The following is a 21,082-nucleotide window of genomic DNA, read 5'->3' on the forward strand; positions in this document are numbered from 1 at the left end:
TGGATTCTGATACCATTGCTCCAGGAGGACACCTTTCATCCTGCCCTCTCAGAGCAGCCGGTGGCAGCAACTGGGTGGTGGCCACTGAAGTCTGAGCCCCAACTCTGCCAATCTAGATTCCGTCATGCCAATCTCTTCTCATGTTCCCCTTCCCCAGGAATGGTGACTGCGCCCTATCCTTACTGTAGCCTGTCAAACCCCTCTATTCATGGGATTTACCAGGCAAGAATACTGAAGTGGGTTGCCATTTTCTTCTCCAGGGGATCTTCCCCGCCAGGGACCCAACCCACATCTCCTGTGTCTCCTGCATTGCAGGTGGGATTCTTTACCATTGAGCCTTTGGGGAAGCCCCATATAGTTACTACCCCTGCTGAAAGGGCCAGTGTGGTTTCTGTTTTCCCTACTGGACTCCTCAACAGTACAGGACTTTGCCAAAATTAAAAAAGAAGAAGAAGGAGAAATCGAACCTGAATCTGATCAAGTCTTTAGACCCAATCAGCAGTTTAAGTCATTAAGCTTTGTGGTGATTTGTTATGCAGCAACAAACAACTAATACAGGTGAGAGAATGACACTGAGGTTCCGGATTCTGAGACGCAGCGAAGTGTTGGTGAAGCGTCCAGGATTTCCTTCAGAATGATGGGGGAGGGGGGAGAGAGGAGAAGCTGTGGTTCCGAGTGAAAGAAAATGGGCCACGAGTTGAAAACTGCTGAAGCTGAGGGATGGATAGCTTGGTTTCACTAAGCTATTCTTTCTGTTTTATATGGGTTTTTTAAATTAAAATTAAAAAAAAAAAAAAACCTTTGCTCAAACCCCACAAAACAGTTAAAAGCAGAAATTGCATATTTGATAAGATTTGTTCTTCAGTTCAGTTCAGTCGCTCAGTCATGGCCGACTGTTTGCAACCCATGGACTGCAGCACGCCAGGCCTCCCTGTCCATCACCAGCTCCCGGGCCTACTCAAACCCATGTCCATTGAGTCGGTGATGCCATCCAACCATTTCATCCTCTGTCGTCCCCTTCTCCTCCCACCTTCAATCTTTCCCAGCGGCAGGGTCTTCAATGAGTCAGTTCTTCACATCGGGTGGCCAAAGTATTGGAGTTTCAGCTTCAACATCAGTCCTTCCAATGAATATTCAGGACTGATTTCCTTTAGGATGGACTGGTTGGATCTCCTTACAGTCCAAGAGACTCTCAAGAGTCTTCTCCAACACCATAGTTCAAAAGCATCAATTCTTAAGTGCTCAGCTTTATAGTCCAACTCTCACATCCATACATGACTACTAGAAAACCCATAGCTCTGACGAGATGTACCTTTGTTGGCAAAGTAATGTCTCTGCTTTTTAATATGCTGTCCAGGTTGGTCATAACTTTTCTTCCAAGGAGTAAGCGTCTTTTAATTTCATGGCTGCAGTCACCAACTGCAGTGATTTTGGAGCCCCCCAAAATAAAGATTTGTTCTTAGTGAGTCCATATTGGGTTCCAGTGATGCTCACTTCCATAGAAAAGACATCTGGAATAATTCATCCTCTGCATTGAGATAAGTGTGCTGATTTGTAGTTTCAGAATCCACATTCTTCCCCCTTTTGAGAAATGGAAGAGTGTACACCCCTCACCTGTCTTCAGTAACACTTCCTTTTCTCTGATTTCTTGAGGACAGAGACAGTAGCTCGGCGGTCTCATCCGCAAGTATTCTGGGACCATGAGTTCTCTGTTCAGTCTGGAGCCCGGAACTCATTTAGAGCAGCTGGGTCAGTGAGGGCAATTTTACACCCATCCCTGAGTCCATTCCATGGTTGTATTGCAAAAGAGAAGGGATAGGAGCAAAATAGGAGATGAAGAATTCTGTTTCATCCATACCCCCCAAAAATGCCATTTTCCCCAAGCTCTGTTGGACCCACAGCATAAATACATCAGGAAAATAGGAACTAAAAGAAAGAGAAAGGCACTAGGGAAAGCAGACAGTGTAAAATTCAAGGCAAAATGCATTAAATAGAGCAAGGAGAGTCGTTTGATATTGATAAAAGTTATGATCAATAATGAAGTCATAGTTTGCTCCATGAACTTTAATGGACCAAAGAACATAGCATTGAAATATATTAGGCATAAACTCTTCGAAATGTGAGAATAAATTGACAGAAACTCAATTATAGTGGAAGATTTTAGCATACTCATCTCAATCCATGTAAGAAGGCAAACTTAATAAAGCAATAAGAGATTCAAACAGTATCATTAATAGCTGAATTAATAGATATTGAACTTATATCCTGCCAACAGAAACTATATCTTTTTGTCAAGTGTCTGTGTAACATTTACAAAATTGATCATATGCCAGGTCGCAAATCAAACACCAGTAAATTCCAAGTAGCAGGAAGTATACAAGTTACCTTCTCTGACCAAGTGTTAGAAAAGTAGAAACAAATAATAAAAAATTTAAAAATAAATTTTAAAAGTCACCATTTAGAAATTTTTTTACAAAAATATCATTTTAACCCAAGTAGTGGATATTTGGTTCATGATTTTCTTTTTGCTGTAAATTTCACAAAAAGCCCTTTCTGTCATCCTTGATGTGTTAGTAAGACTTAGCTCATTGGCCTTCTCTTTCCTGCAACTCTCTGCTTGCACCTATGAGAGTGGACTTTGATGTTTGGACCACCCAGGATCCATTTTTCTCTTCTTCCGGTACTTGATTTCCTCCTGGAAAGCCTCCCTTCCCCATTCCCAGGGAGCTGGTGTTGACTTCACCGTGTCCCCACCCCCACTGATGGGCATATGGTACCAACCTGGTCAATGAAAGCATTGTGTTACAGTGTTTAGTTCAGAAATAGCCAACGAGACATTTGCTAGGACTGCTGGCTTCCAACCCCTGCTGCACTTGAACCTGGGAGCATGGAAGTCTGGGACTGCTCCTGCCTCCTGGTTATCATAGGAGGGGTCCCTTTGTGAGAAGAGAGCCAGTGCGAACTCCCCTGCTCTGTCCCATGACATCGTTTGAGCCCCTGAATCAAACCACACCTGAAACCCAATCTACTCCTACACTTTTCAGTAAAGTGCCTTTTAGTTTAATCCATCTTAAAGGGAGTTTTCAGTTACTAGTGTCTTTTCTTCCCACTTTGAACCTGCCTTTAAATACAATTCTTTTAATCCTCATTGAATTACTTAGAATTGAATGGTCTTAACTGCATGTTTTTTTAGAACTTCCCAAAGCTTTCTGAGCAGTCTTCCCCTCAAGCCATGGCTCATTGGTATCAGTCATCAAATTTGTCTACCATTCTCATCTTTTTTCAGATCTTTTAAAGTCTTTCAAGTCAGTGCTTTTTATCTGTGAATTGACTTTGGTGGGCTCTGAGGTCACTCCAAGATCACTCCAAAGGTAGAAGGAGCCAGAGGTCGACACCAAGTCTGCCTGACTCCAAAGGCTTTTTCTACAATACCAAACTGCCCTGCTCTGGACTATTTTTTCATCAGGAAGGGGACTCTGGGGCATCTCTCTGAGTCAAATTCTAAGAAGCCCATGTAGGCAGGTGGGAGCTTGAGGAAAGGCTGGAAGAGATTGACTGTTTCCCCAGGGAGAAGCAAGCAGTGGGATCTAGCAGCCCCAGGCTTATGCCTCTGAAAATGCGCCCAAGTTGTCCTGCCCTGCCGCCGTGGAGTGTTCCAGACAGTTGTCGGCGTCAGACAAGCTGAGAGGGCACCCATCCTGGAGGCCGGTACCTTACAGGGCATGGGGAGACCAGAGAGGAGGGGTCGGGTGTGGCCTCTGCTGCTCTAACCCTGCTCCCTGACTGTCCCCAGACCCCGGCCCTGACCATGGGGGACCCTGCCCACCCCAGATGGGGTCACTCCCTTGCCTTCTGTTCCCAGCTGGGAGCCTGAGCCTAGCAGGGCCTCCAGGTGCAAGCAGAGCTCGCCTTCCAGCTGGTGGCCCAGAGTCCAGAGTCCTGCCCTTCACTGTTCTCTGTTTGATAGGGACTCTGGGGGAATGCTAGGGCACCCCAAGAGTGCAAAAAGTTGTTCTCTTGTTGGGGGGATAGGGTTGTCTTGGTTACTTTTTATTGAATGACAATCAACACTGAAGCTTGACAAACCCAAGGGTGACTTAATAAAGGTTAACACTTTCCTGAATTCCCAAGGTAGACAGGTCCTGGATTGTCCTGTCTTTCCCAACCTCTCTGCTACCTCTTGAAAGCATTTTGCATCCATGCACACTAAGTCACTTCAGCTGTGTCCAATTCTTTGTGACCCCATGGACTGTGGCCTGCCAGGCTCTTCTGTCCATGGATTTTTCAGGCAAGACTACCGGAGTGGGTTGCCATTTCCTCTCCCAGGGGATCTTCCCACCCCAGAGATCAAACCCACGTCTCTTACACCCCCTGCATTGGCAGGCAAGTTCTTTACTGCTAGCATCACCTGGGAAGCTATGACCCCACAAAAGGAACCCTCTCTCATCCTGCTCACACCAATAAACACAACCTTCCACTGGACATCTTTTTTATCAGGCATTTTACATACAGTATCTTTAATGTGAACACTAGTCCATGGCAACCCACTCCAATATTCTTGCCTGGAGAATCCCAGGGACAGAGCAGCCTGGTGGGCTGCCATCTGTGGGGTTGCATAGAGTCGGACACGACTGAAGTGACGCAGCAGCAGCAGCAGTCCTTATATCGTAGGTAGGACTACACCTGTTTTGCACATGAAGAAACTGAGGCTCAGAGAAATTAAGAAATCCAAAATCCCAGGTCAGTGGGAGGGCTGACCCCGGATTGGCTGACCATCCCCTTTCCACCATTCAGCACCACCGATGGAAAGAAGCTCACACATTCACTCTTACACCAGCAAAGCCACCGGAGTCAGGTATAAACGTGCAGTGGATAGGTGGATGGTCCATCTCCCTAGAAGGCCCTCCGTTTGTCTGCAGTTATTTATGTGGAGGTTTGTCTGCCCCAATAGACAGTGAGTGCCTCTAAGAGCTGGGTCCAATTCTGTCACTTGCTCCCACATCCCCTACACGCTGTTTGAGTAGAAACATATGAACAGTTGCCATCGTCCATCCTTTGAAAAGCTTTCTCTTTGGGGAAATTTCCTGTGAGCTCTGCCTTCCCAAGTACATAATATGCTCGATCACTGAGTTGTATTCTACAGGCAAGCATACTGGAATGGGTTGCCATTTCCTTTTCAAAGGGATCTTCCTGACCCAGGGGTTGAACCCATGTCTCTTATGTCTCTTGCATTGGCAGGTGGATTCTTTACCACTAGCCCCATTTGGGAGGCCCTCCCAAGTATATTGTTGTTCAGTCGCTAAGTCATGTTCAAATCTTTGTGACCCCATGGACTGCAGCACACCAGGCTTCCCTGTCCTTCACTATCTCGCTGAGTTTGCTCAAGCTCATGTCTATTGAGTCAGTGGTGCCATCCAATCATCTCATCCTCTGTCTCCTCCTTCTCCTCTTGCCCTCAACCTTTCCCAGCATCAGAGTCTTTTCCCATGAGTCAGCTCTTTGCATCAGGTGGCCAAAGTACTGGAGCTTCAGCATCAGTCCTTCCAATGAATATTCAGGATTGATTTCCTTTGGGAGTGACTGTTCGACCTCCTTGCTATCCAAGGGACTCTCAAAAGTCTTCTTCAAAACCACAGTTTGAAAACATCAAATCTTCAGTGCAGAGCCTTCTTTATGGTCCAACTCTCACATTCATACACGAAAAACACACCTTTGACTATATGGACCTTTGTCAGCCAAGTGATGTCTCTGCCTTTTAATACTCTGTCTAGGTTTGTCATAGCTTTTCCTCCAAGGAGTAAGCCTCTTTTAACTTCATGGCTGCAGTCACCGTCCACAATAATTTTAGAGCCCAGGAAAATAAAATCTGTCACTGATTCCACTTTTTCCCCATCTATTTGCCATGAAGTGATGGGACGGGATGCCATGTTCTTAGTTTTTTGAATGTTGAGTTTTAAGCCAGCTTTTTCACTCTCCTTTTTCACCCTCATCAAAAGGCTCTTTAGTTCCTCTTCACCTTCTGTCATTAGAGTGGTATCATCTGCATATCTGAGGTTGTTGATATTTCTCCTGGAAACCTTGATTCAAGCTTGTAAGTCTGGCATTTCTGATGATGTAATCTACATAGAAGTTAAATAAGCAGGATGACAATATACAGCCTTACCATACTCCTTTCCCAATTTTGAACCAGTTCATTGTTCCATGTCCAGTTCTAACTGTTGCTTCTTGTCTGGCATACAGATTTCTCAGGAGACAAGTAAGGTGGTCTGGTATTCCCATCTCTTGAAGAATTTTCCACAGTTTGTTGTGATCCACACAGTCAAAGGCTTTAGCATAGTCAATGAAGCAGAAGTAGATGTTTTTCTGGAATTCTCTTGCTTTTTCAATGATCCAACAGATGTCAGCAAATTGATCTTTGGTTTCTCTGCCTTTTCTAAATCCAGCTTGTACATAGGGAAGTTCTTGGTTCAAGAACTGGTGAAGCCTAGCTTAAAGGATTTTGAGAATTACCTTGCTGGCATGTGAAGTGAGCACAATTGTAGGGTAGTTTGAGCATTCTTTGGCATTACCTTTCTTTGGAATTGGAATGAAAACTGGTATTTTCCAGTCCTGTGGCTACTGATGAGTCAATAGGTTGACATATTGAGTGCAGCACTTTAACAGCATCACCTTTTAGGATTTGAAATAGCTCAGCTGGAATTAAGTCACCTCCAGCAACTTTGTCCATAATAATGCTTCCTAAGGCTCACTTGACTTTACACTCCAGGATGTCTGGCTCTAGGTGAGTGACCACACTATCGTGGTTATCTGGGTCACTAAGATCTTTTTTGTACAGTTCTTCTGTGTATTCTTGACACTTCTTAATCTCTTCTGATTCTGTTAGGTCCTTGCCACTTCTGCCCTTTATTGTGCCCATCTTTGCATAAAATGTTCCCTTGGTATCTCCAGTTCTCTTGAAGTGATCTCTAGTCTTTCCCATTCTATTGTTTTCCTCTATTTCTTTGCGCTGTTCTCTTAAGCAGGCTTTCTTATCTCTCCTTGCTCTTCTCCTGCATTCAGTTCAGTATATCTTTCCCTTTTATCCTTTGCCTTTCACTTCTTTTCTCAGCTCTTTGTAAGGCTGTATGTATCAGAACTCAATTCTCAGGCTCCCTTGCAGTGAGGATGGAGGCACGTGACCTGGGCTTTCTCCTAAAAGTCCCTAATTCAGAACTGAGCCCCAAGCAGAAACAGGCACAGACTTCTGTTTTATGGTCCAGTAATCAGTGTGGCCTCAGTTACAAGGTCAACTCCCTGTGGCAGAAGAGACCACGGCTGCAGTGAAGTCAGTTCCTGGCCTCCTGCTTAGTGGCTGCTGCTGCGGCAGCAATTATTCTACCCATCGAGCAGCATTACGGCAGGGTCCTGAGTTCCTCCTGCCCTCCCGTTGACTGCCTGCATTTGCTCATATTGTTTAATAAAGCTCTTTTCTGCTGAAACTAGCCACCGTGGATTCTAATATTTGCAACTCTGTAAACATTTAGCAAATAAACGTTTTAAAATCTCCTCTCATGCTGGAGGCTGGAGAGGAAGCCCCATCGCATGGCATGTCTTTGGGCCCTTCCTTCTCACTCTGCCTCCTTGCGGGATGCCAGGTCCCTCAGCAGTCTCCAGCAAGCAGGGTGCAGCCCAAGGCACTGCGGTACCTGGCACAGTTCCTGGCACATGGTAGGCCCAGGGAAATGTTTATTGATTGTTCTAATTCTCCTAACTTGTCTGCATCCCAGGATCCCCTGAATCGCTTCTTGACATTCCCAGCCCTTGAATTCTTTTTATGAGACAGAGCTTTATTGCTATTAACTCGTCTAATCCTCAGAGTACCCTGTGAGATGGTAGTCATTGTACTAGCCTCTTGCAGAGGAGGAAACTGAGGCTTGGAGGCATGAAGCAACTTGTCCGAGGTCACGGCCTGGTAGCAGCAGGGTCAGGCTTGTACCCAGGGGTGTTGGACTCCAGAAGCCCAAACATCTCAGCCCCTTCTCTCTGCTACACAAAGTGTAGCCTGGGAGGTGGGAGTCTGGCCTTAGGAAGTTCAGATGCCTGCAGGGGGATGCAGCCAACTCCGGTAAGCCTTACTGACATCTGGGAATTAATGATTGAATGGGCTGGAGCCACAGATGCTCCAATTTAAAGCAAGACTTAAAGCTGTTGTACTTTTTTTTCTCTTTCAAAAGCAAATGTTAGCATTTCTGAACACCTGTGGCTATTGTCTAACCACGCAATGGTCTGGACATTCCCCACTGCCTAAGGCTTTGTCAAACTCCTGAGAATCAGAGCAACTGCCTTTGTTTTCTCTGGAGGAGCTTGAGCAAGTAACTTGAGTTCCTGTTGCAGTCTGAATGTGTCCCCCACCAAAAGTACATACAAGGAAAACCAACCCACAATGTGATGGCACTTGAGGGAGGGACTTTGGGGTTAGCGCTTTCATAAGTGGCCAGAGGGCTCCCTCACCCTCTCTTTCCTCCATGTGAGGGTGGTCCGCAACCCAGGAGAGGGCTCATCCATGCTGGCACTCTGATCTTGGACTTCCAGCTCCCTGAACTGTGGGGAACAGATGTCTAAGCACCCAGTTTATGGCATTTTGTTATAGCAGCCCAAGCTAAGAACGTCCCCTGTCTCCATGCCTTCTCCTACCCCTCCTCAGCTTCTGGGAACCAGCTGCCAGCAAGAACTGGCTACCTCCTGCCAGAAAGAACTCATCTCCTGTGACAGGTGATGGTCCTGAAAGACCAGGGCCAAGAGAGAGGTAAGTTCAGTGAGGCTGCTAGAGCTCCTCCTCATGACACGCAAAACTTGCTCATGACCTGTGTCGGGGGCTCCATCACAGGAGCCCCATCTATTTGGTCTCCATCCAAATAGACCTGTGTCGGGGTCTATTTGAGGAGGGGCTGAAGCTGCACTCAAGCTTGTTAGTGTGGACGCAGACCCTGCCCAGGAAGAGCCACACATGGAATGTCAGGAATGCATGACCTCTGCATGCAAAGGTCAAGGGGAAGGCTACTTCAGGTCTGGACCTCCAACTTGTAAACTGGAGACCAGTAGGCTGAATCCATCTCCTGTGCTTTATTTGGCTGGCAAAGTGCTTCCATAAAATATTTTTTAAATTATTTTCTAGAATTTTCTATTTGGGAAAGTTCATAGTCTAGTGAGCCCCTGGGCTTGATATGTGCAGGGTCCCTTAAGAGTGGAAAGTGAAAGTCTATTTAGTCGAATTAAGTGTGCATATACACCTTACTTAGATGAAGGGTGACTGTGGACAGAGGAGCCTGGGGGGCTACAGTCCATGGGGGTCACAAAGAGTCGAACACGACTGAGCAACCAACACTCTCCCTTTCATACACCTTTAGCAGAAATGCCATCCAGGATCGAGATCCAAAAGAAATCACCCAGCAGATCTGTGAGGAGAGGAAGAGGCTCCCCACCCTCGGGTTGTCTGAGGCAATGAGAAGGGGAGGAGGAAGTTTAGAAGCAAGCTAGGCCTCCATCGCTGAGGGGTGAGTAAAGGTGGTGGATACAGCAGTTTAGAGGCACAGCCTAGAGGTCCATACAGTAACCTGGGTAGGTCTTTAAAAGCAAAACGCTGGGAGATGAAAAAAAAAGACAGAATTGGGTTTTTAGCACAATACTGTGTGCATAAATTAAATACACGCACATAAAACAATATAGGCTTCATACAATCATAAAAATAAAAGCAAGTATGTCAAGCTCATCAGATACAAAAGAAAGAGCCCAGACGTGGGACAAGGAATCAGTAGAGAAATCCATCCGGATACCCTTGCATGGAGCAGTAACGCACGAACTGAGAAGTGGGTTTAGAGCAACTCTGAGTTTCCTGAGCTGAGCCTGAAAAGACCTGGAGGTCTGTCCCTTAGGTGTTGGGGACGTTTCTCTCTGGCTGGGTACCAGGCAGACTTCCCGGGCCAAGGTTATGGTTGAGGACCTAAACTCGTCCGTTCATGCCTTTCTAAGGATAGTCTCCACCTCGCAGCCATCTCATTCACCATCCATCCCCTCAGAAAGCTCACAGCTGGCTGGGGAGTCAGGAACTTGACCAGACCCCAGAGGTCTGGGTGTGGGGTGTTCAGACAGGAGCATCTCATGCAGCCTGGGGTTCAGCAGGGCTTTCTGGGGGAAGCAGCATCTGAGCTGAGACCTGAAAAGGGGGCAGCGGCCGACTGAGCAATTCTGATTATATCTTGCTGGGGGACTTTTGGCAACTCCCTTCCCAATCCGAGCTCCAGGTTGCTCACCAAAGAAAGTTAAGCTCTAATTTGGGGGGTTGCTAAACTGTAGGATGTCATGTGTGCTTGAGGAACCACTGAAACATCCAGAGTGGCCAAGCTCCAGGCCCCCAGCTTCAGTTTATCTTATCTGATGAACACAGAGCTGAGAAGCCCAGATCCCCCTTTAAGGGGGTACCCCTGTTCCCAGAAGTGCCCCTTCCACATCCACCAGCTGCAGAGAGTCACCATCGGAGCTCATGCCCTTCCCAGAGATCTTGCCCTTTTCATAATCAATGAGTGACCGAGGAGGCTGATGGGAAAAAGACCTGGCCAATGGCCCATCCAGACAACTGTGAGGGACCCCTCTTGGGGTTGGCCTGGACCACCCTTGGGCCTGACTTCTCCACCTGCCAGTCCTGTTCCCTCCCCTTCTGTTCCTGGATGCTCATCCCTCTGACCCTTCCCAGTAAACACCATGTGCACTAAACTTGTCTCAGCGCCTCATTCCAGAGAGAGCCCAACTGAAACACTGCTTGCTACATTAAAACTTGCTTAAAAAGCAACAAAAACAATAATATCAATGCAATTTGTTATCAGTCAATTATCAATTTTTAGTCTGCTGCAAAAAGTGAGAAACTTCAAAGCAGACAGACTAAATTACCCTCTAGCCTCAACATGAAACGAGAGTGGCCAGGGAATTGGTCATCAAACATCGCTGGTCAATGGAACAGAGCTTCAAAACCCGAAGGTGAATACAACTCTTGGTCTGAGATTCTGAACATTAGATAACAGTTTTACTGTTATTTTCTATAATAAGTTCTCTTGGGTCCTTCCTAGTGGTTTCATTTATTAATTACCCTCACTTTGTGCAGAATTGTTGATTTACATGCACAAAGTTTGGGGCATTTTTCTCCCTGGGGAGACTGTTTTCTTTGAGAGACAGGCTTATACAAACAGCTAAAGAGGTCACAGTCATATGAACTCCAGGTGCCTGGCAGGATTTGTTGGGAATAAAAAAAGGAAGAAAAGAAAGCAGCAATTCAAGGAGGTGAGAGGAAAATAATAATAATGATAACATGAATCCTCTTTAATTGAGCACCTACTGTGTGCCAGGATCTGGGCTGAGAGCTTGACAAAGTATGAGCTCACATATGGCAGCCTTATGAGGTGGACCTTTAATAATTCCACCCTGTGTATGCAAGTGGTTGATGTTCAGTCGCGGAGTTGTGTCTGACTCTTTGCAACCCCATGACCTCAGCACACCATGCTCTCCTGCCCTTCACTATCTCCTGGAGTTTGCTCAAACTCATGTCCATTGAGTCAGTGATGCCATCCAACCATCTCATCTTCTGTTGCCCCCTTCTCAAGACTGAGGCTCAGTGTGGCTATATGACTTGCCCAAGATCCCAGAGCCAGTAAGCGACTGAGCCAAGGCTTGATTCCACATCTTTCTGACTCCAAAGCCCGGTCACATGGTCCTCACTACTTGTACCAGTTGAGTCTACATCAAAGCCCTGGAAGAGAAAGTCAGGTTCAAGCTGGTAGTGTAAAGATGAGGCAAAGTATACCCCTGGGACCCTAAGAGAAAGGTTGAAACCAACTGTGTTCGGAGTGTGGCTTTATAAAGAATCAACCTTTAGAGAGACCCAGAGACCTTCTGTAAAGTGTGGAAGGCAGGTGTCCAGGGGACTCCAGGCAAGACTGTGTCTCCTGCATCTCTGAATGAAGAGGTCCTCTGCCCCCAAGAGTGACCTGATCCCTCCTATTTGCCATCATAACTCAGGGGCAGCTGAGCCATGGAAGCCCTTGCGCAAGTCCACCCAGCTCCTCCAGCCTGAGGGTTACCATAGCAACCATTTGAGGCTGGGATTTTTTTACTAAAGAAGGGAAAGGAGCACCTCCAAGGAGCAGCGAGGGGAAGTGGAAGGGAGACTTTTGGAGGGTTTGGGGACTCACCGTGTTCTTTCCCTCAGTGTGTGGGGGGCGCCAGTCAGTTCATAAAAGTGGGGAGCACAGAGAATTACAGCCAGATTTCCCCAGGATCACCACACCTTGGCACACAGATAAAGTGATCAAATTTGCACACTGTGTTGGGGGTACACTCAAGGTAACTAGGAACTGGGTGAAAACTGTATTACATTTTCTGTACATTATATAATTTAGGTAGGAAAAAAATAAGTACAAAGTAATGAAAGTGAAGTGAAAGTCGCTCAGTCGTGTCCAACTCTTTGAGACCCTATGGACTATACAGTCCATGGAATTCTCCAAGCCAGAATACTGGAGTGGGTAGCCTTTCCCTTCTCCAGGGGATCTTCCCAGCTCAGGCATAGAATCCAGGTCCCCCTCATTGCAAGAGGATTCTTTACCAGCTGAGCCACAAGGGAAGCCCAAGAATACGGGAGTGGGTAGCCTATCCCTTCTCCAGCGGATCTTCCTGACCCAGGAATCGAACCAGGGTCTCCTGTATGGCAGGTGGATTCTTCACCAACTGAGCTAACAGGGGAGCCCTACAGAGTAATAGGGAAACTATTAAATATTGACTTCGAAGTCGCTCAGTCATGTCCGACTCTTTGTGACCCTATGAACTGTAGCCCACCAGGCTCCTCCATCCATGGGATTTTTCAGGCAAGAATACTGGAGTGGGTTGCCATTTCCTTATTCAGGGGATCTTCCTGACCCAGGGATTGAACTCAGTTCTCCCACACTGCAGGCAGAGTATACCGTCTGAGCCACCAGGGAATCCCCATTGACTATGTGGGAAAAAAAAAAAAAAAAACTTCGCAATGAAATCTGTTCAAGCAATTTAATGAGAAACTTGAGATTTCTTCCATGAACATACTTTTTTTAACATCAGGCTTTACATGTGAAATGGCCATACACAATTTTTGATGGGGGCTTTTTAATGAGGAGTTCTTGAAATTTTTGAAAGTCACTGTTGGCAGGAAACTTTTGTTCACTGAGTACATGATAAAAAATGTAAGACCATTTTATATCCATTCAAAAATGTAAACACTTGAAATTATATTAAAAGAACCTAACAGCTCTTTCTCCTCTTTCTTTGACAAATGTAATGTTGAAATTTCTTGTGGTAATATGAATGGATGGTGAATACAATCAAACATTTCATATCAAGGATTTCAAAATAATGATGAAGTTCTAATTTGCGGAGTGTGTGTGTATTGTTAGAGCTTTCTCCCTGCAGCTAACGTGGATGCCACTAAAAAGACACATCACCTGAAAAGATTAAGGCTTCAGCTTCTACCCGATGTAAAGACAGGGATTTGGAGCCTTTTCCAGAGCTGATCCACCCTGGATAACCCACCCAGCTTCCTTTTCACCTTCATGACTTGACCCACGTTGGACTGGGCACCATGCTTCTAGGACACCAAGAATTGGAATTCCTCTTGCAAGTCCAGGGGTCCCTTGTTCACACTGGGAGCACAGGGCTTGGCAGCTAGCTGCTGACACAGGTGACAAGTCACCTCCTGGAGCAAGGCCCAGCCCACGTGGTACCAGATGTAGCTCCTCCTCATGAAATCTACTGGAACCACAGGGATGCCTGGGCCCTGTCTGGTAAGGGGACCAACCATCCCAGTTCTTGTGATTAAGAGGTTTCTGGGCTTCCCAGGTGGCCCTAGTGGTAGAGAACCCATCTGCCAATACATGAGATGTAAGAGACGCGGGTTTGATCCCTGGATCAGGAAGATCCCCTAGAGGAGGGCATGGTAACCCACTCCAGTATTCTTGCCTAGGAAATCCCATGGACAGAGGAGCCTGGTGGGCTAAAGTCCAATGGGTCTCGAAGAGTCAGACACAACTGAAGCAACTTAGCACATACACAAGAGGTTTCCAGGGATGTGATTCTTCCAGTGCTAAAACTGGGAAAGTCCCAGCCAAACAGAAAGGAGTTAGCTGGTCATCCTACATGGCCACCTAAAGGCTGTAAGAATCAGTTCTTCACTGCAGCCCTGTAATTCATTTGATGCACACACACACACACACACAAACACATACACTGGAATTCTCTGGATTAGAGCAGTGTTTCACAAACCTTCGTGTGCACATGGATAGACTGGGGATCTTATTAAAAGTGAAGATTCTGAGTCAGTAGTTGAAGGGGAGCACGGGCAAGATTCTATATTTCTAACAAGTACCCAGTGATGGAGGTGCTGCTGGCACGTGGACCACCCTTTGAGCTGCACGGGCTTGGATCACAGCACCGAAACCAAAGATGAGACTCCAACACTGTGAGACGAGATCTGCAGCCAAATGCCCAGGGGAGCCAGGAGAAGAGCAGAGAGGGGTCACCGGAATCCATCCCCACCATATGAAAACCAATCATCCCCAAAGGCCCACAGATTTGGAAAGCTGCTTTCTGCACACGGCAAGCATCTCTATCGAGGACAGATTTCCCGTGGCCTCTAGGCCACTCTGAGTTAAAATCAGTTAACATCAGTTGAACCCTAGCATGGATCACTCTAGCCAGTTTAGGGTCAGTGGTGAACACATCAGACCAGACCCCTGACCTCATAGTGTTTCAAGGTTGACTGACAGTTCACGCAGCCAATTCATGCACATACGTCTTTCTTCATCCCCTTTTTCGTTCATTTACGTGCCAAATACTAGTGTAGAACCTATGAAGTTGTAGATACTCCAGAGAAATACTGCTCTTAACCCTGGCAATACAAAATACCAAATACCTGGGATGACTCTCCTATTGAAAACAACTAAAGTTTAGTCGCTCAGTCGTGTCTGACTCTTTGGGACCCCACGGACTTTAACCCACCAGGCTCCTCTGTCCATGGGATTCTCCAGGCAAGAACATTGGAGTGAGTTGCCATGCCCTTCTCCAGGGGATCTTTCCGACCCAGGGATTGAACCTGGGTCTCCTGCATTGCTAGTTGATTCTTCATGGCAAATAAAATATCTGGGGAAAGAAGAAAAAGCATTCTTAAATGTAAGGTAAACCGGCAAGAAAGTAAATAATGTACAAGGCCAAAAAAAGCGTGGAACGGAGGCAAGAGCCGGAAAGGCAAGGAGAGCAGCAGCTGTGTTTACCAGGGTTATTTACTGAACCCTGAGAAACAGAGCTTGGTTTTCCTGGCATCCTAGGGGTAAGGGAAAAGCTGACAAAGCCCAGAGTGTGCCCAGGGTGAGGAGTCTGATAGGAGTGACTCTCCCCAAACAGCTGAGACTTCAAGGGGAAGCAGTCTCGGGTTAAGGACAAAGGGGTAATATCAACAACGCCCTCCGTCACGGGGAGTGCAAGAAAAATGGAATGTCTTAAAAGGAAGCCCTAAGTAGAAAATGGAAAAAGTAACTACTGAGAATTTGGAGCCATCAGTCATTCCTGACACAAGTTTGTAACCAACCAAGTTGAATTCACACCACCTGGGTGGTCCCCAAACTCCACAAACCAACAACTTAATTTACAGTGGTTGCTGCCAAGAAGTGCCCTCCAAGGGCCTGGCAGAGGCCAAAAATAAAAAATACTCTTCGGAAGAACCCTCTGCAATCCCAGGCCTCACGAATTTCCATAAATAGAAATTCAAGGAAAATTGAGTCAACCACGATTCACAACTAAACAAATACACAAGGAAACTCCGTATCACGAATGAGAACCGACAGAAAGCAGGAGACCCCTTCTTACAGACCTGTGTTGACCCACCAGTGCCCTGCCTTATCGGCCACTCGACAGGCAGACCCTTTAGACTCTCACGATCCACACCCACCCCACTCCTGCACTCTCTGTTGAGTTGTTCAGTCATGTGGTGGACTGACGCGATGGAACGCTCTGGCCCACACCCCCTGGAACATTTCTTCTCCTCTGGCAGGCGGTGAGTTCCTGCAGCAGCCACATCTTCCCCAAGATCTGGATCTAGGCAGGAGGTGTGTGAGATGCCTCTTCAAGTTCTTAATTCCTTCCTGGCTTACTCTCCCTCCACCCCAGAGGAGGTGGGACTTCCTGCATGTGTTATTCTCATATTCCGTAAGAGTTCTCCTTTACAACCCTTTTAGTAATTAATCATATTTTACTTGCTAATCATTAATTATATTAAATGGTCCCCATTGAAATTATAAATGTCAGTTCTGTCTTGGCCTGGCCTTTGATCAACACATTCAGCATCCAATTAAAATCACAGGGCGATGCAAAAAAAAGCAGATAAATATGACTCATAACCAAGAGGAAAATCAATCAGTCAATAAAAACACACCCAACAGTAATAGAATTAGTCATCAAGAACTCTGAAACCCACTCAAGTATTCTTGCCTGGAGAATCCCATGGACAGAGGAGCCTGGCAGGCCATATTCCGTAGGGTCACACAAAACTGAAGCCACTTAGCACACACGCATGACTTTGAAACATAAGTCTTATAAAAATTTTCAGAGATATAAAGGAGAATGTGAATACGATGAGGGTAAAAATGGAATATATAACATAAAAGACACAAGGGCCATATAGAAAGGAAAAATACAAATATGAAATGGAAAATGTGCTGAATTGGACTATAGCAGATTAGACATTGCAAAAGAAACAATTAGACAACTTGAGAACATCAGATTAGGAATTATTCAAACTAGGCATGGAGAGGATAAAAGGCTAGGAAAAAAGTAAAGCATCAGTCATCCGTGGGATGATGTTAAGATGCCTTATATATGGGTAGTCAGAATCTCAGGAAAGTTGAGGGGGACAGAAAAAAATATTTGAAGGAAAAAAACAGTTGATGTTTCCCAGATCTGATGAAAACTATAAATCCACACATACAAGAAGCGTAATGAACCCCAAGCAGAATAATGATAAAGAAAAACCTACCAAAGCACATTATAATCAAAGTTGCTGAAAACAAGTAATAAAGAGAAAAATCTTTAAAACAGCTACAGAAAAGAGATACTATACATAAACAAAAAAATTAAGAATCACAGCAAATTCTTCATCAGAAACAATATGAGGCAGAAGACAATCAAAATCTTTACATTGCTGAAAGATAAGCCATCAAATTAGAATTCTAAAGCCAACAAAAGTATCTTTCAAAAACGAAGGCAAAAATAGACTTTTAGAGAAAATCTGAAAGAATTCATTGTCCATAGACCTGCACTCCAAAAAAATGTTATATTCGATCAAAAGTTCCTCAGGTGGAAGGAAAGGGACATCAGGCAGGAGTCTGGATCCACACAAAGGAATGAAGAGCACTCAAAAATAAGATGAAACAGACCACCAATACATTCAACATGAATGAATATCAATCGTCAACCAAGTGAAAGAATCCAGACACAAAAGGCTGCATGTTTATGACTCCATTTATACAAAATCCTGGAAAAGTTAAGACTATAGTGACAGAAAGCAGCTCAACGGTTGCCAAGTTCTGGGGGTTAGGGAAGGAGACGGACGGCAAGAGGGAGAGCACGAGGGAATCTGGGGGCTGAGCTTTCCTATATCTTGATCGTCGTGATGCATAGCTATGCACTTGTCAAAACTGATCAAACCGTATATTTAAGATGAGTGAAGCTTATTGTATATAAATGGCACCCTGATAAATTTGATCATTTAGAAAAAGTCAATGAAAGACCACACATAATGCTTTAAAAATGCATCACAACAATCACAGAGAAATTTAAAAGAAGGCACAAAGAATTAAAGTGTTTTAAGGTATGCAGACGACACCACCCTTATGGCAGAAAGTGAAGAGGAACTCAAAAGCCTCTTGATGAAAGTGAAAGTGGAAAGTGAAAAAGTTGGCTTAAAGCTCAACATTCAGAAAACGAAGATCATGGCATCTGGTCCCATCACTTTGTGGGAAATAGATGGAGAAACAGTGGAAACAGCATCAGACTTTATTTTTGGGGGCTCCAAAATCACTGCAGATGGTGACTGCAGCCATGAAATTAAAAGACGCTTACTCCTTGGAAGGAAAGTTATGACCAACCTAGATAGCATATTCAAAAGCAGAGACATTACTTTGCCAACAAAGGTTCGTCTAGTCAAGGCTATGGTTTTTCCTGTGGTCATGTATGGATGTGAGAGTTGGACTGTGAAGAAGGCTGACCGCCGAAGAATTGATGCTTTTGAACTGTGGTGTTGGAGAAGACTCTTGAGAGTCCCTTGGACTGCAAGGAGATCCAACCAGTCCATTCTGAAGGAGATCAGCCCTGGGATTTCTTTGGAAGGAATGATGCTAAAGCTGAAACTCCAGTCCTTTGGCCACCTCATGTGAAGAGTTGACTCATTGGAAAAGACTCTGATGCTGGGAGGGATTGGGGGCAGGAGGAGAAGGGGACGACAGAGGATGAGATGGCCGGATGGCATCACTGACTCGATGGATGTGAGTCTGAGTGAACTCCAGGAGTTGGTGATGGACAGGGAGGCCTGGCGTGCTGCGATTCATGGGGTCGCAAAGAGTCGGACACAACTGAGCGACTGAACTAACTAAAGTATTAAGTGTATTTTTTAAGAGACGGGTAAAGATATTGACTAATTTTAGACTTGGATAAACTGAAGAAGGAATTTGTCATTTCTAATATTACCACTAAATGAATAAAAACAGATATGTAAATCTCTAATCAGTGGAGGAAAAAAGATGTCATAGACAAAAACATAATCAAAAGTAAGGTTAAAAACAATGGGTGAGACAAATAGGAAGTGCAAAATAAGATGGTAGCTGTAAATTCAAATAGGCTTCATAGGTGTGCTAGTGGTAAAAAACCCACCTGCCAAGGTAGGAGACGTGCGAGACTCAGGTTCAATCCCTGGGTCAAATATATCAGTAATTACAAGGCATGGCTATGAACTAAAAGATGGAATAATAAATTACACAAATTCTACCCATAGAAGGCTAGTGTCGCTATATAGGCATTAGATAAAACGGACTTAAGGCAGAAGCATTACCATGGTAAACAGGAACACTTCACGATGAAAAAAGGTGAAAATCACCAGAAATTATGATAATTTCAGATGTGTAGCACCTAAAAACACAATCTCAAAATCACAAAGCAAAGGAAAATGACAGAACGGCATGGGGAAATAGAGAAATCAATCTACCCACAATCCCAGTATGGAATCTTTAACTTAACTTTCTCAGTAATCATCAAAATCAACACTTTTTTTTTTAAGTCAGGAGCAGTATTTGGCCAGTAAGTTTAACTTGACTAGATGGGCTTAGGGGGCCCACTACATCCGGTTGTTGCACAAGACGCATTCTTTTCCAGTGCAGTCCCCAGGCTACAGCTGAGAACTGAGGCTCAGGGAGACTTCTGGCTTGTCCAGCAAAATGCAGTGGAGCAAGTTCTCAAGGTGAATCTCCTGTCACCTAAACTGCTAATTTTCTACTCTTCCTGGATGGTTTTACTCTTCCTGTTCCCCTCTGTGCAAAGGTTCTTGTTCCAAAACCACTTCCAGCTTCCCAAAGCCGGCTGAAGGCCAGAGTGGCATTGCTAAAGGCTGAGGTGTTACCAAGGAAGGAAGAGCGCAGGAAGCAGCGCCGGCAGAAAGCACTGTTGCTGGAGGCTGAGGCTGGAATGTGCCGGAGGAGGAAACCGCCCGACGCTTGGGTGTGTTCAGCTGGTGTTCTCAGATCCCCTCCAGGAAGCTCTAAGATTCAGGTCTCAGAAAACTCAACATCCTTCATTGCTGGAGACAGTGGGCTTCCCTGGGGCTTCGGGAGGAAGAAGGCTAGGTCCCCACGTGAAAAATGGTCCTTTGTGAACTGAAAAGAGCACAGATGCAGGTGGCTTAAAGGGGGCAGAAAGGCCAAGTCCATCTGACCTAGACAGAGCAGCTGACTTGGCCCATCCCAGGAAGGCATTTCCCAGGAATTTAGATAATTTTGCACATGTGGCCAAAAGACAGCCGGTCATCTCAGCCAACTTCTAGTCCCAAGGGTTACTCCCCTAAGGGCACCGGACACCTGCAGTGCCATCCTGTGGGTAGGCCCGCTTGTCTTCCTGCTTCGCAGCCGTTCGGGGGCATTTCTGTCTGTCCCCTACTTGCCTCCCCCTAGTGAGGCCTCGCCTCTAGGCCTTGGCTGAATAAGGGGACTGCACTGACTGCTGTGCCATTTTGTTCAGGAGTAACTTTGTGCATTGTTAGCATTCATGTGAGAAGAGCTCACCAAAAAAATGTACTATTCAACGAATATTCACTGGGCATGTCCCGGGCACCCTGCCAATAACCGTGGGTAAAATGACATGGTGGTGATGATGATAATGGCCAGCGTTTAATAGGCATTCCCTATACACCAAGCACAGTGCCCAGCACTTAAATGCATTACCTTATGCAATCTTCAGAGTAGCCCTCTGAGGCAGGTATTATAAGCATTACCTTTGTACAGATAAGAACACGGAGGCTCGGAAAAATTGTGATACGCCCTAGGTCACACATTGACTAATGACAAAGATGGAACCGGAACCTAGAATCATGCATTTTACCATAATGGTTCCCAAGATGAAGAAGACATTGTAATTACAAGTCATCAGCAGATGACAACTCCCAGAAGCAAAAAGTGCAATTAGACAGAGGCAGGGTAGGGAGATGGGAGGTTTGGGTGAAGCTTTAAGGGCTCTTTGAAGCCTGGGTAATTGTCCCGTGTATGCCCTGGGCAGGCGGGCTGCAGGCCCCCAGACCAGTCAGATCCTCAGTTTGGGCACTAGTCTCCCAGCTGCGCACACACACACACGCACGCACGCACACACACACACACACACACACACGCACGCACACACACACACACACACACACACACACACACAACGCACCTGGTGACCACTCAGCCCATGGTTCAGCTATACCCCCTGGTGCATTCAAACCCTGACTACTTGCCTCTAA

This window comes from Bos indicus, chromosome 15 (genome assembly GCF_029378745.1).
Source record: "Bos indicus isolate NIAB-ARS_2022 breed Sahiwal x Tharparkar chromosome 15, NIAB-ARS_B.indTharparkar_mat_pri_1.0, whole genome shotgun sequence".
Classification (NCBI taxonomy): Eukaryota; Metazoa; Chordata; class Mammalia; order Artiodactyla; family Bovidae; genus Bos; species Bos indicus.